The 12,416-nt window shown below is 41.5% G+C and overlaps 5 non-coding genes across 5 annotated transcripts; all 5 read left to right on the top strand.

Moving 5' to 3' along the window:
- Positions 1-7,851: 7,851 nt before the first annotated feature.
- TRNAS-CGA (transfer RNA serine (anticodon CGA)) lies at positions 7,852-7,928 on the top strand. Its single transcript has one exon. It is a non-coding gene; the product is annotated as a tRNA-Ser (tRNA).
- Positions 7,929-8,433: 505 nt separating this feature from the next.
- Positions 8,434-8,510, top strand: TRNAS-CGA (transfer RNA serine (anticodon CGA)). Its single transcript has one exon. It is a non-coding gene; the product is annotated as a tRNA-Ser (tRNA).
- A 1,099-nt stretch (positions 8,511-9,609) lies between these two features.
- TRNAS-CGA (transfer RNA serine (anticodon CGA)) lies at positions 9,610-9,686 on the top strand. The gene has a single exon. It is a non-coding gene; the product is annotated as a tRNA-Ser (tRNA).
- Positions 9,687-9,906: 220 nt separating this feature from the next.
- TRNAS-CGA (transfer RNA serine (anticodon CGA)) lies at positions 9,907-9,983 on the top strand. Its single transcript has one exon. It is a non-coding gene; the product is annotated as a tRNA-Ser (tRNA).
- Positions 9,984-10,203: 220 nt separating this feature from the next.
- Positions 10,204-10,280, top strand: TRNAS-CGA (transfer RNA serine (anticodon CGA)). Its single transcript has one exon. It is a non-coding gene; the product is annotated as a tRNA-Ser (tRNA).
- Positions 10,281-12,416: the final 2,136 nt, after the last annotated feature.

Here is a 12,416-nt window from a genome sequence, read left to right as displayed (position 1 = left end):
TGCAAAATGATTTCATGGTAAGATCCAAGAAGGCAGGAAAGGCCACAGTGCTAACTGAAAATGAAGAATTATGAAGATGCATAGCCTCTACTCATATTCTTGCGGACTGAACACCTAAAAGAACGAATATCTGTAACTGAAAGAATGGATGCATTTGATCTTGAAGCACGTAACCTTATACGCGTACTGTAACTTCAAATTTTCTGCAAGTTTTATTGCTTCAAACACATCAAGTTGTAGTTGATTCAATTAAAAGACTTGCTATGGACGCTGTGTTTTAATGGAAAAACGGCCTGTTCGAAGATTTTAACATTGAATTCGTAAGCACTAGATGAACCGTGCGAATATCTTGCATAGTATCGTTATCAGTCACTGAATGGTAATATGTGGAAATAATTCAATGCAAGCATTTATTAATGAAAGGTGTTTTATTTTAAAGAGTACTAATGAATATCAGTCACAGTCTAAACAGTGGTTATGATTATATATACAATATATCTAGTTGTAAAACATTTTAAAATAGACATTAAAATTACATATTGTCTTTTTCAGATGAATTTTGAATTTTGTTTTCAAAATTCTTTACAAACATTCTTTGAAATCTATGTTAGCATATATAATGTTATCATCGCGTACTTTTCGGCCGAATGTTTCTTTAACACAAACATAAATATCTACGAATCTACGAACTCATGAAGAAGTTACGTATAATTGTCCATGTGAAAAGACAGGTTCTGTTAAATATAATCCTGCCCTCTGAATCGTTGATCGTAGTGAAGGCTACTTTCATTGGGAATTGTATTCTTATCATTTGGAAAGGCGAGGTTGGTTCAAAAGGTGTAAGGTTAACGCAGGGTATGAGCACCATTTTATCGGAGTGAATGAATTTAGCAGTGATGATGATGATGTACTCGCCTAAGTGCGTTACCACTAACCTTGCAACATTAATTAAACCCTGATTTGCGTTAAGATTTCTAATTAAAATAATAATAGCATCTTTATTTAAGAGCAATTTATGGGCTGGTAAACCGGATGGATTTAAGGATTCAGAAATTCCTTGGGGTACAATTGAACGTTGTTTATTTCTTCCTGTTGGACTTATTCAAAACTGAGGTAAACCTTTCCCTCTCCATGTAAGACACTGAAAATGGCATATTAATTAATTGTTGTACAATAATAGTTCTTAGGACATAAAATCGCCGTTCAATAGAATTGCGAAACAGTACGTTCATTGATTTCTGTGGCATTGAATATGGTGGTAATAATACTATCGTAATTATATTAATAATGTTTCGGAATTTTGATCGCTTCATTGTAGTAATCTTAACTCCTGAATCACCGTTACCCAACTTAATTAACCATTCAGTGAAATCGGGATCATCTTTTGCCCTCATATTTTGCGTCAACTTATGTATTCTAACACGAGACAATAAGGGCGAGCGTTAACTGTATTTTCAACTCTAGCTGTTCTAAAAGCATGTCTAACAACCGGTAACACCTGAAGGAAATCTCCATCAAACATAATTATTTTGCCTCCATAAGGGAGAGTATTCATGTCAATCGTCAACGATAAGCGCGTATTTCGGAACCATTGAAATCTCATCCCGAATTATGAGGTCTAAATCACGAAGAAGATCTGCATCCTTGGTGTGATGGCGAATCGATGAGACCGATGTATTCAAGATGTGTACAGGTATTTTGAAAATCGAGTGTGATGTGCGTCCCCCTGGTAGGAGATTGGCGGCAATACCTGTCCATGCAACTGGCAAAACAACCTTGTTTCCACCTCGTAAAATGTGGCACCGTATTTGGTAGAGAAATGTCTTACAGGAGCGCCCTGATCCGTCAATGAAGTAACAATAGGGGATTTTATTCCTTAACCGAGAAAGTCTTACATGCAGTACTACCTTCACGTCTACGTTTAGCTTCTCATAACCTGTCTTCCCGTTCATATGATCTTCTTCTACGTTGTAGGCTTCTGTTGTGTGTTTTGCGAAGGTCAAAACATGGGTCGGTAGCTTGAATTGATAGCACGACTCGCCATGATGTGCAACATAATTCTCAAATTTTTGCAGTGTGAGGTTGTAGTATTCAGGTAGTTTTGCTGTCTCTGAAAATCTTCTGAAACTGCGTCTCTAATGTTGTCCACAACTGAGGTATACTGGCAGAAGAACAGAATATGCAGATATAGCGAAAAGGCACCTTAAATGCGTTGGAATTTTGTGTCTGACGGTCTCCTGCAAGCATTCTTTCCACTCTGCATCGTTAATGACTAAGTGTAATTTTTCTGCAGCTTGTTGAAATGAGTGGCACAGTATTCCATCACCGAGCTCGATAGCTGCAGTCGCTTAAGTGCGGCAAGTGTCCAGTATTTGGGAGATAGTAGGTTCGAACCCCACTGTCGACAGCTCTGAAGATGGTTTTCCATGGTGTCCCATTTTCACACCAGGCAAATGCTGGGGCTGTACCTTAATTAAGGCCACGGCCACTTCCTTCCCACTCCCAGGCCTTTCCTATCCCATCGTCGCCATAAGACCTATCTGTGTCGGTGCGACGTAAAGCAAATAGCTAAAAAAACGTATTCCATCAAACGACTGTGTCCTTTTACGTGCAGAACTAGAAAGCATTTGCTTATTCGCTTTTTATAGAATATTCCATTGTCCTTTTGACCACATAAAATGTTCTGCAATTTCGTGGTAAAGGTACTTACGGGCGGTAATATTATCTTTGCAAAATTTAAAAATGGCATGCGTTTGAAATCTCTATCGAGGTTCGTATCCGGTTTGAAAGTACACCATTTGTTCTTCCGGTATGTGGATAGGTATTGGCAGGACTGCATGTGACCGTTGGGAAAGTCGGCGTTCGTATAATCGCCATATAGCCTCTGGTGGGCTCACATAACGACAGTTCAAATAAACGTTCAGTTCGTTAACGGTGAGTTTTTGTTGACCTTCAGAATCTGTGCACAATCGTAAAGCTGGGCAGTCATGACTTTATACACGTATTTGTACAAATATTTAACGGATTTGATTGAGGAATGTTCGATATTGATATGACAACAATAGTTTCTACTGATAAATCTACAATATGGTTCAGGCCACCGATTATCCATGATAAATGATCGAACTGTCATTGTAACATCGTTATCGCGTCGTCTTAAACAGGGTAGCCATTGACAGTCACATTCATTTCCTCTTGAAAATCATTTGGTTAGTTTTTAATACATATTTGTTCGTGCATACATGGAATGTTTGGACTGGCAGTACCGCAAGGCCCGTGTAACTTGCATTCCTGAATAACTGCATAAAGTTGGAGGTTTGTTTCTTTATCTGGAATGTCTGCACAAATTAAAGAGTCTACGTCTTCAACTGAAAGTATTTTACCTCCGTTTGACAGAATGAGCAGAATGTGTGCATAAGGGAGACCTCTGTTTTGAAATTCAAGAACACAAACATAACCAATGGCTACGCCTAGTACGTGTTTTTGTAAAAGTTCATCTAACAATTATTTCAATTTTAAATGAAAAATCCTGGTACAAACTAATTTAGGTCTATTTTCAACTCCTTCATATGGTTTCAGTTGAGATGTAATTTCAGTCCATTTGGGGTTGAAAGTATTTGTGAGAACAATATCAGACTTTCCTTGTAGAGGATTGTAAACGGACAGTGCTCCTCCATCTAGCAGGGAGTTTAAGAACTATTCTTGTACGCACATAACTGTATCGATTTTATGTATCGAGTGTTGTGTGAATAAGGAAATAAATGTATTGAAGGTGTGCTTGGTGTGTCGTGTTTTATCCCCCAATATTTTGGTGCCGGAACCCGGGAGTGACTGTTAAAATACGTGATACGGTTGTGCGAGAAGACGGACAACAACCTGCTGGAATTTGGACGACCTCGAAGGGAGGGAAGAGTTGGAAAAGACGAATTTGTTACCAACCACCCCCTACGCAAAGAACACGTCATCACAGAGCTAAATCGCATGAACTTATATTTGGGACATATACTTTAAAAATTAATTGGAAATAATGCATGATTGCAAATATAATAGAGAAATCGCTAACGCATCACAACAAGGCAAATCTTTTATATTAACGAAAGCATGATGCCAGCGATAACTAGTAGCAGTGAGATGTACTAACAAGCATGCGGATTTACATTGTGACCCCATCGCCGAAGACGACTCGAAGAAGAATATTGCAGATTTAGCGACACTTGTCACCTATTCACTGTACTGTAATCTCAGTCTACGATCTTCATCTAACGGCTACTGAGCATACTACTGCTGCTAGCCTTCACTGTTACTTCATCCCTCTCATGACAACTACCCTCTTCTCCTGGTGAGCAGGTAGTGAAAGGGATTATAGCCAGCCGGCGCTAGTCTTTACTGCTTAAAGTATTCCAGATGACCAGCACACCATGGCAGAAGAAAAGCCTGATTTACAAGTGACGAATTTGAAAAGGAAAGGGATTACTTCCAGGGCACTGCTAACTAAACTTAGGACTGCAGTTAACGAGGCTACTGTGGACGCAGTAATTGACTACGAATAAAATAGCATAAGACTTCAAGATATTAGATAACCTCATCACCCTGGACTCTGCTATCCACGACCTTTTATCCGATGAAGAATACGAAACTGATGCGCCCAAGTGCGAAGAGTACGTTGACACAGCCAAGAGAGCCATTCTCTAGGCAGAACATGCGATCAAAGATATAATTTCCTCATCGGTTGCCAGTGTGAACCCCACTCCAATCAGCCCAGCAGCACCAACACCGCAACCACTTACGCATACCGTGAAACTCCCTGTCGTCTGATTAGAGCCATTTTCGCGAGACATAGTGTACCTGTCCAATGCTTCAGTACATAAACAAAATAACGTGGCTCATAAATATGATATTAGAATGAAGCACATCCGATGAGCTTCGAACTCATCCCGGTATCGAAGTCACATATCCCCTACTGGAATAATTCGCTAGCTAAATCGGTAGAACATTACGGGTCTGAATGGACCGTCCGGTGGGGCGATAATCTGCTAATAATCTCTATGATAGGGGAATCTTAATTATAAGAGGAATACTAGTTCATTACTAATCAGAAGATAAACTATATCTTATATAACAACTTTACTACACTAGTGAAACACATCTTATTCACACGGATATGCCATATAATACCCTTTACAATAATAATATTCAGATCCATCTTGACGTTTTAAATGTTTGGTAGTCTCCTTCTACACCTCATTCTACAACCAATTATTTCAATCTTAAAGAGCCGTTTCCTCTTGGATTATTTACACTTTACACTTGCACTAATCACATTGCGCATTGTCTATCACAATTACACATATTTAATTAGTATGGGCATACCCTGCTATAATTCTGTTTATCTGTCGAGAATTAATATATTCAAAATATACCAAATTACGATACCCTAACATCGGATGAACTGAAGAAAATTGTATTTCCAAGTATTTGAAGGTCGTATCACGTCATTTCACTAAATTAATCATTGCTGAATATGCAATACAATACACCCGCTTGTTTCAATGGGGTTCCAGCAAATATCCAACATGACATTATATACAACGTTGTAATTCTGTGTACGAACAATAGAACGACTTCAAACGTCCAATATCTCATGAATATACAATTTTGCACTTCCTGTATTAAATACACAAAACACACTTTTAAATACATTACATGAAGTTGCAGAAGGTTCAATCCATCTGTCGGTGGTAACAGTGAGCACCATCTTTCATTGTATCCAAGGAATGAACCGCGGATGTCCTAAGACATGGAATATGTTAACCTGTAACCCTATACGGTTTGAATGGTTCAAGAAGAAACTGGTGGGATCGCTCATCTCATAACACTGGAGCTTAATCAACGGTGTTAATAATAAATGTTAGCTTGGAATAATTGTTTCGAGGGAAATACGACATATACTACTCCTTTACCCTTCACAAACATAGCGAGCACTCGGCCCGTCTGCTATGTGCCAGGCATCATTAATCACGCCAGCTGTGACCTGGTTCACTTCCAGGCACAACGGACCGCCCTTCCGGGGTCCCTTCTGAATCCGTTTCTTCGCGGCAAAATACACCATCCCTTTCCTAGCTGCTATCACGACTCATTACACCTTGTATCTACCTCTGGCCATAATTATTTTATCTATGGCGCGGCATGCACTTCGCGCTTATCAATTTAACTCGAAAGGAGATTAATTTACATTTCACAATACACGTCCGAGCTACAGCCTGGACAAAAAGCTGTCTCTCTCCCCCTCGATACGCTGAAACAAGCCACCTTGAAGATGAATCTACCACACGGGTCAAGTTATTCCAAGCACTCCCGAGCTGAATGGGTACACAATACATACTCCAATGTCATGTCTCGTTCTATTGCATCCGACGTCTTAAATTCTAAACGGGGATTTTGCCATATCATTATGTGAAGTGTCAAATCAACAAATTGAGAAAACTTGTGACGACTCCTATTAGCTAGTGCATCGGTGATGATCTGAGTCATTTATACAGAATATTTACGCTCTATTATTTCACAACACTTCACACTTAGCTTATCTAAGGTCCTTAAATGTACGCCATGCACGACAAACCCTTATAAATAAGCAGAAAAGAAATATGGTTGCCACAACCATGAAGAAATATCTCCTACAAAACCATCAAATAAAATGCTGTCATCCCGCTGAAATAGCATACAAGCCACCTATGTTATATCTACATGCAATTTTTTTTTAGTATTTACATTATGATACGATATTCAAATAATAATAATAGTTCAAAATGTACTCAGCCTTATGCAACCACGAACACAGCTTTACAGGAGGGCACACCCATATATTTACTCGGTATTCATGATGCCTTCAGCGATGTCAACTCCTTGGATGACCAACTGATGAGTCATGAACATGACGGCTTGATCTCGCACGAAGTTCCGGACGGCCTCTGCTATACAAGGCGAAATTCCGACAGACAGCTAGATGTCTCGTTCTCACTGCTATACAAGGCGAAATTCCGGCAGACAGATAGATATATCTTTCACTCCGACGTTCTTGTAGACTCCTTACCTAAATGAGGGAATGTAGTTTAATGTGAATGCGTTAGTTTATATCACACATCACAGATGGATCTGCTCAATGACACGAGCATCCCAGCTTAATGACGGCTATGTCTCTGAGGCCCGACATTATTTCCTCCTCAACTACCTATCCTTCTTATCGATATGTATCTAGGCCCTGAAGTTTCACTGGTTCACTTAGAAATAACACCGGATACGCTACTAATGTGTTAACACTCTTGTACTACATAACTTTAATTCAGGCATACTCCACTGTACTTAGTCATACGCAGGTCGAGCTCTTTGCTGCGTTACGGATTTATCTGACGAGGCATCGCCCTTATACATTGCCGACAATGGGCCGTTCATTCACTTTCCTAAATATTTCACATTCGTTTCTGATACACTCGCTCCACGCACTTAGCTAAATGCATGCCTATTTATGTTAATTGAGCCGTATTAGTAATCGAAACAGACTTTCAACATATTAGGTCGGGTTACGTACATGTAGTACGTGTTGAAGTGGGTTTGGATCCCACTGGTGTCCGGCTGGCCATTTTTGTTCTGTACTTAACATCTCTTCGATACGTTCTACATGTACGTAACACGGCCTAATATGTTGAAAGTCTGTTTCGATTACAATGCGGTCGTGAAAATTCAATATTCCTTGACATGCCCCGCAACGGGCGACTTAAACGCACTCTACAGTGTGCTAGCAGCAGTGCCAGACCTGTAGCTCAGATCCTTTCAAACAGAGCAAAGATGGCCTAGGCCACCATAGCTCAATTGGTAGAGCAACCGACGCGAAATCGGGAGGTTGTGGGTTCGGATCCCACTGGTGTCCGGCTGGCCATTTTTGTTCTGTACTTAACATCTCTTCAACACGTACTACATGTACGTAACACGACCAGTCTGTTTCGATTACAATGCGGTCGTGAAAATTCAATATTCATTGACATGCCCCACAACGGGCGACTTAAACGCACTCTACAGTGTGCTAGCAGCAGTGCCAGACCTGTAGCTCAGATCCTTTCAAACAGAACAAAGATGGCCTAGGCCACCATAGCTCAATTGGTAGACCAACCGACGCGAAATCGGGAGGATGTGGATTCGGATCCCACTGGTGTCCGGCTGGCCATTTTTGATCTGTATTTAACATCTCTTCAGCACGTACTACATGTACGTAACACGACCTAATATGTTGAAAGTCTGTTTCGATTACAATGCGGTCGTGAAAATTCAATATTCATTGACATGCCCCACAACGGGCGACTTAAACGCACTGTACAGTGTGCTAGCAGCAGTGCCAGACCTGTAGCTCAGATCCTTTCAAACAGAACAAAGATGGCCTAGGCCACCATAGCTCAATTGGTAGAGCAACCGACGCGAAATCGGGAGGTTGTGGGTTCGGATCCCACTGGTGTCCGGCTGGCCATTTTTGTTCTGTACTTAACATCTCTTCAACACGTACTACATGTACGTAACACGACCTAATATGTTGAAAGTCTGTTTCGATTACAATGCGGTCGTGAAAATTCAATATTCATTGACATGCCCCACAACGGGCGACTTAAACGCACTCTACAGTGTGCTAGCAGCAGTGCCAGATCTGTAGCTCAGATCCTTTCAAACAGAACAAAGATGGCCTAGGCTACCATAGCTCAATTGGTAGAGCAACCGACGCGAAATCGGGAGGTTGTGGGTTCGGATCCCACTGGTGTCCGGCTGGCCATTTTTGTTCTGTACTTAACATCTCTTCAACACGTACTACATGTACGTAACACGACCAGTCTGTTTCGATTACAATGCGGTCGTGAAAATTCAATATTCATTGACATGCCCCACAACGGGCGACTTAAACGCACTCTACAGTGTGCTAGCAGCAGTGCCAGACCTGTAGCTCAGATCCTTTCAAACAGAACAAAGATGGCCTAGGCCACCATAGCTCAATTGGTAGAGCAACCGACGCGAAATTGGGAGGTTGTGGGTTCGGATCCCACTGGTGTCCGGCTGGCCATTTTTGTTCTGTATTTAACATCTCTTCAACACGTACTACATGTACGTAACACGACCTAATATGTTGAAAGTCTGTTTCGATTACAATGCGGTCGTGAAAATTCAATATTCATTGACATGGCCCACAACGGGCGACTTAAACGCACTGTACAGTGTGCTAGCAGCAGTGCCAGACCTGTAGCTCAGATCCTTTCAAACAGAACAAAGATGGCCTAGGCCACCATAACTCAATTGGTAGAGCAACCGACGCGAAATCGGGAGGTTGTGGGTTCGGATCCCACTGGTGTCCGGCTGGCCATTTTTGTTCTGTACTTAACATCTCTTCAACACGTACTACATGTACGTAACAGGACCAAATATGTTGAACGTCTGTTTCGATTACAATGCGGTCGTGAAAATTCAATATTCATTGACATGCCCCACAACGGGCGACTTATACGCACTCTACAGTGTGCTAGCAGCAGTGCCAGACCTGTAGCTCAGATCCTTTCAAACAGAACAAAGATGGCCTAGGCCACCATAGCTCAATTGGTAGAGCAACCGACGCGAAATCGGGAGGTTGTGGGTTCGGATCCCACTGGTGTCCGGCTGGCCATTTTTGTTCTGTACTTAACATCTCTTCAACACGTACTACATGTACGTAACACGACCAAATATGTTGAAAGTCTGTTTCGATTACAATGCGGTCGTGAAAATTCAATATTCATTGACATGCCCCACAACGGGCGACTTATACGCACTCTACAGTGTGCTAGCAGCAGTGCCAGACCTGTAGCTCAGATCCTTTCAAACAGAGCAAAGATGGCCTAGGCCACCATAGCTCAATTGGTAGAGCAACCGACGCGAAATCGGGAGGTTGTGGGTTCGGATCCCACTGGTGTCCGGCTGGCCTTTTTTGTTCTGTATTTAACATCTCTTCAACACGTACTACATGTACGTAACACGACCTAATATGTTGAAAGTCTGTTTCGATTACAATGCGGTCGTGAAAATTCAATATTCATTGACAAGCCCCACAACGGGCGACTCAAACGCACTCTACAGTGTGCTAGCAGCAATGCCAGACCTGTAGCTCAGATCCTTTCGAACAGAACACATATGGCCTAGGCCACCATAGCTCAATTGGTAGAGCAACCGACGCGAAATCGGGAGGTTGTGGGTTCGGATCCCACTGGTGTCCGGCTGGCCATTTTTGTTCTGTACTTAACATCTCTTCAACACGTACTACATGTACGTAACACGACCAAATATGTTGAAAGTATGTTTCGATTACAATGCGGTCGTGAAAATTCAATATTCATTGAGCCGTATTAGTTTAGCCATATATGAGGCTCGATGCACGATCTCCTCGTCATACGGAAAACGGTCATCACAGTTTCGTAACGTTTTACTAGATTTGTTAGCGGCACACTATACCTTACACTGTACACCTTCATTGTTTAATCAGATTGTGGTTACTTCCGCATAAAATCACAGATTTTAATACATCACTGTAGTGTACTGTTCACACTTCAGAATGCTTCCTTTACAAAGAACTCACACATTAGTCACAACGAACTGGTAATGAACTGATGACGAACTGAAAATGAACTGATGATGCCTGTATCGCAGCTCCGTAATATATAGGCAAGACACTCTGATGCTGTTGAAGGAGGAAAATACGCCTATTTCTGAAAATGCACTCAGCTAATACGTAACGTACAGTAAGGAACGGGATAACAAATTATAGCTCCTGTACTCCCATTTGCACTGAGTTAATCTTATTAAAATAGCTTTGTGGATTCTCGAGCAATCATAAAAGCGTCCTTTTGTCTCTGTCGAAGGAAGGTGACGATTTCTAGGGGAATCCTTGAGCTCGCTACTGCGGTCATGACCTAACATCTTGTAACCATTAAGGCGCACCCTTGTTACGGCGTAATTACCGTTCTTTTAATTATATAGAGCACTTCTCTGCTTCATAATTATGTGTAAAATTCTCTGATTCAAAGGAATATTTGCACTTGACTATCCGTTGAGCACTGTGCGATATGTATTAATTGTCTTGTGAAAAACAATTGAACTCAGCGAGCTGGCAGTGATGAATGGTTGAGGGAAATGCGGTGCAATATTAGTTCTTACGTTGGATGTCCTCCATGAGCTCTGCTAGTGACCTAGATTCTCAGTCACGTGATAACGCGCCTCTTTTCATCACGCTTGCGGTGGGAGTGAGAAAACTTGAAGTACAAGCGCTCATGTAATGCTTCGCGGATAATTACCAGCAACTAAAGTTGGGTTGCGCGAGTCAACGTACTGTCATTCGTTTCCCAGAACGGGTGGAAAAGTCCTAACTTGGACAATTTTTATCTTAGAATGACGCGGAAAACGGCACATTTCATCTCCTTGGTATCATGACGTACCATTTGTGGCGTTGTGAATGGTCACATCCCTCCCCTGCCTAAAATAAGAAAAATAACGGGTGGGGATTTTTCTTACCAATCACATGGTTCTCATACTGATAAATGGGAGTGTATCGTAGGATGGCATTTTCCTGCCTTGATGTGTGTCCCAGAATAAGGATACGCAAGTATTCTTGGGTCATGGTATCTCGTCTTTCCGCGCATGATAGACAATCTTCAGCTTCTAACACACCATTAATATTATCCGCCTCATGAAGTTCTTCTAGTTCCAAATAGTTTATTCCATAGATCTCTTCTTCAGGATCCGCCTCATCGGCGACGTCTACTCCGTTGTCTTCCTCGTCTTCTTCTTCAGGTTGTCCTTAGTCTTCCTGGTCATCTGGATCGCTTGGATTCTCCACTGGTAATTGTCCTGCTACATGGTAGAATTTTAGATTCGACGCGTTGTAGATAGCCTCAGTTGTCCCATCCATGGATTGTACATTGTACGCATTATTCTCTAAATTTTGAATTATTCTATATGGCCCAAAATAAAGCTCTGAAAATTTGTGGTAAAATTTCCGTGGTGGATCCGAAATTGCGGGACGCTTGACCAATACAAGTTGTCCCACACATAAAGGTTTATGAAATCGTTAGCTTCGCAGACGTCGTATTCGCTTTTCTGCCTGTTTCTTCAAATAATCCAGTATATCTTTCAATCTCAACTCCAATGAGGGTCTTGGATCTTTTGGACATGGCACATCATCTTTCCATGGTCTCTTGGGATGTCGTTGAAGTGAACAAAGTTGCGAATCTGCTCTGTCGATTCGTGAACGTTTGAGTTGATGCATTCCATGATTGTCTGAATAACATCTATCCACCACCAATGCTGTCTCAGGCAATAGATTCTCCAAAATTTTCCGATCTCACGCATAATCCTTTCTG

This window comes from Anabrus simplex, chromosome 2, assembly GCF_040414725.1.
Source record: "Anabrus simplex isolate iqAnaSimp1 chromosome 2, ASM4041472v1, whole genome shotgun sequence".
Lineage (NCBI taxonomy): Eukaryota > Metazoa > Arthropoda > Insecta > Orthoptera > Tettigoniidae > Anabrus > Anabrus simplex.
Note: the sequence above shows the minus strand (reverse complement) of the source record. Positions and strands in the feature narration are given on the sequence as shown.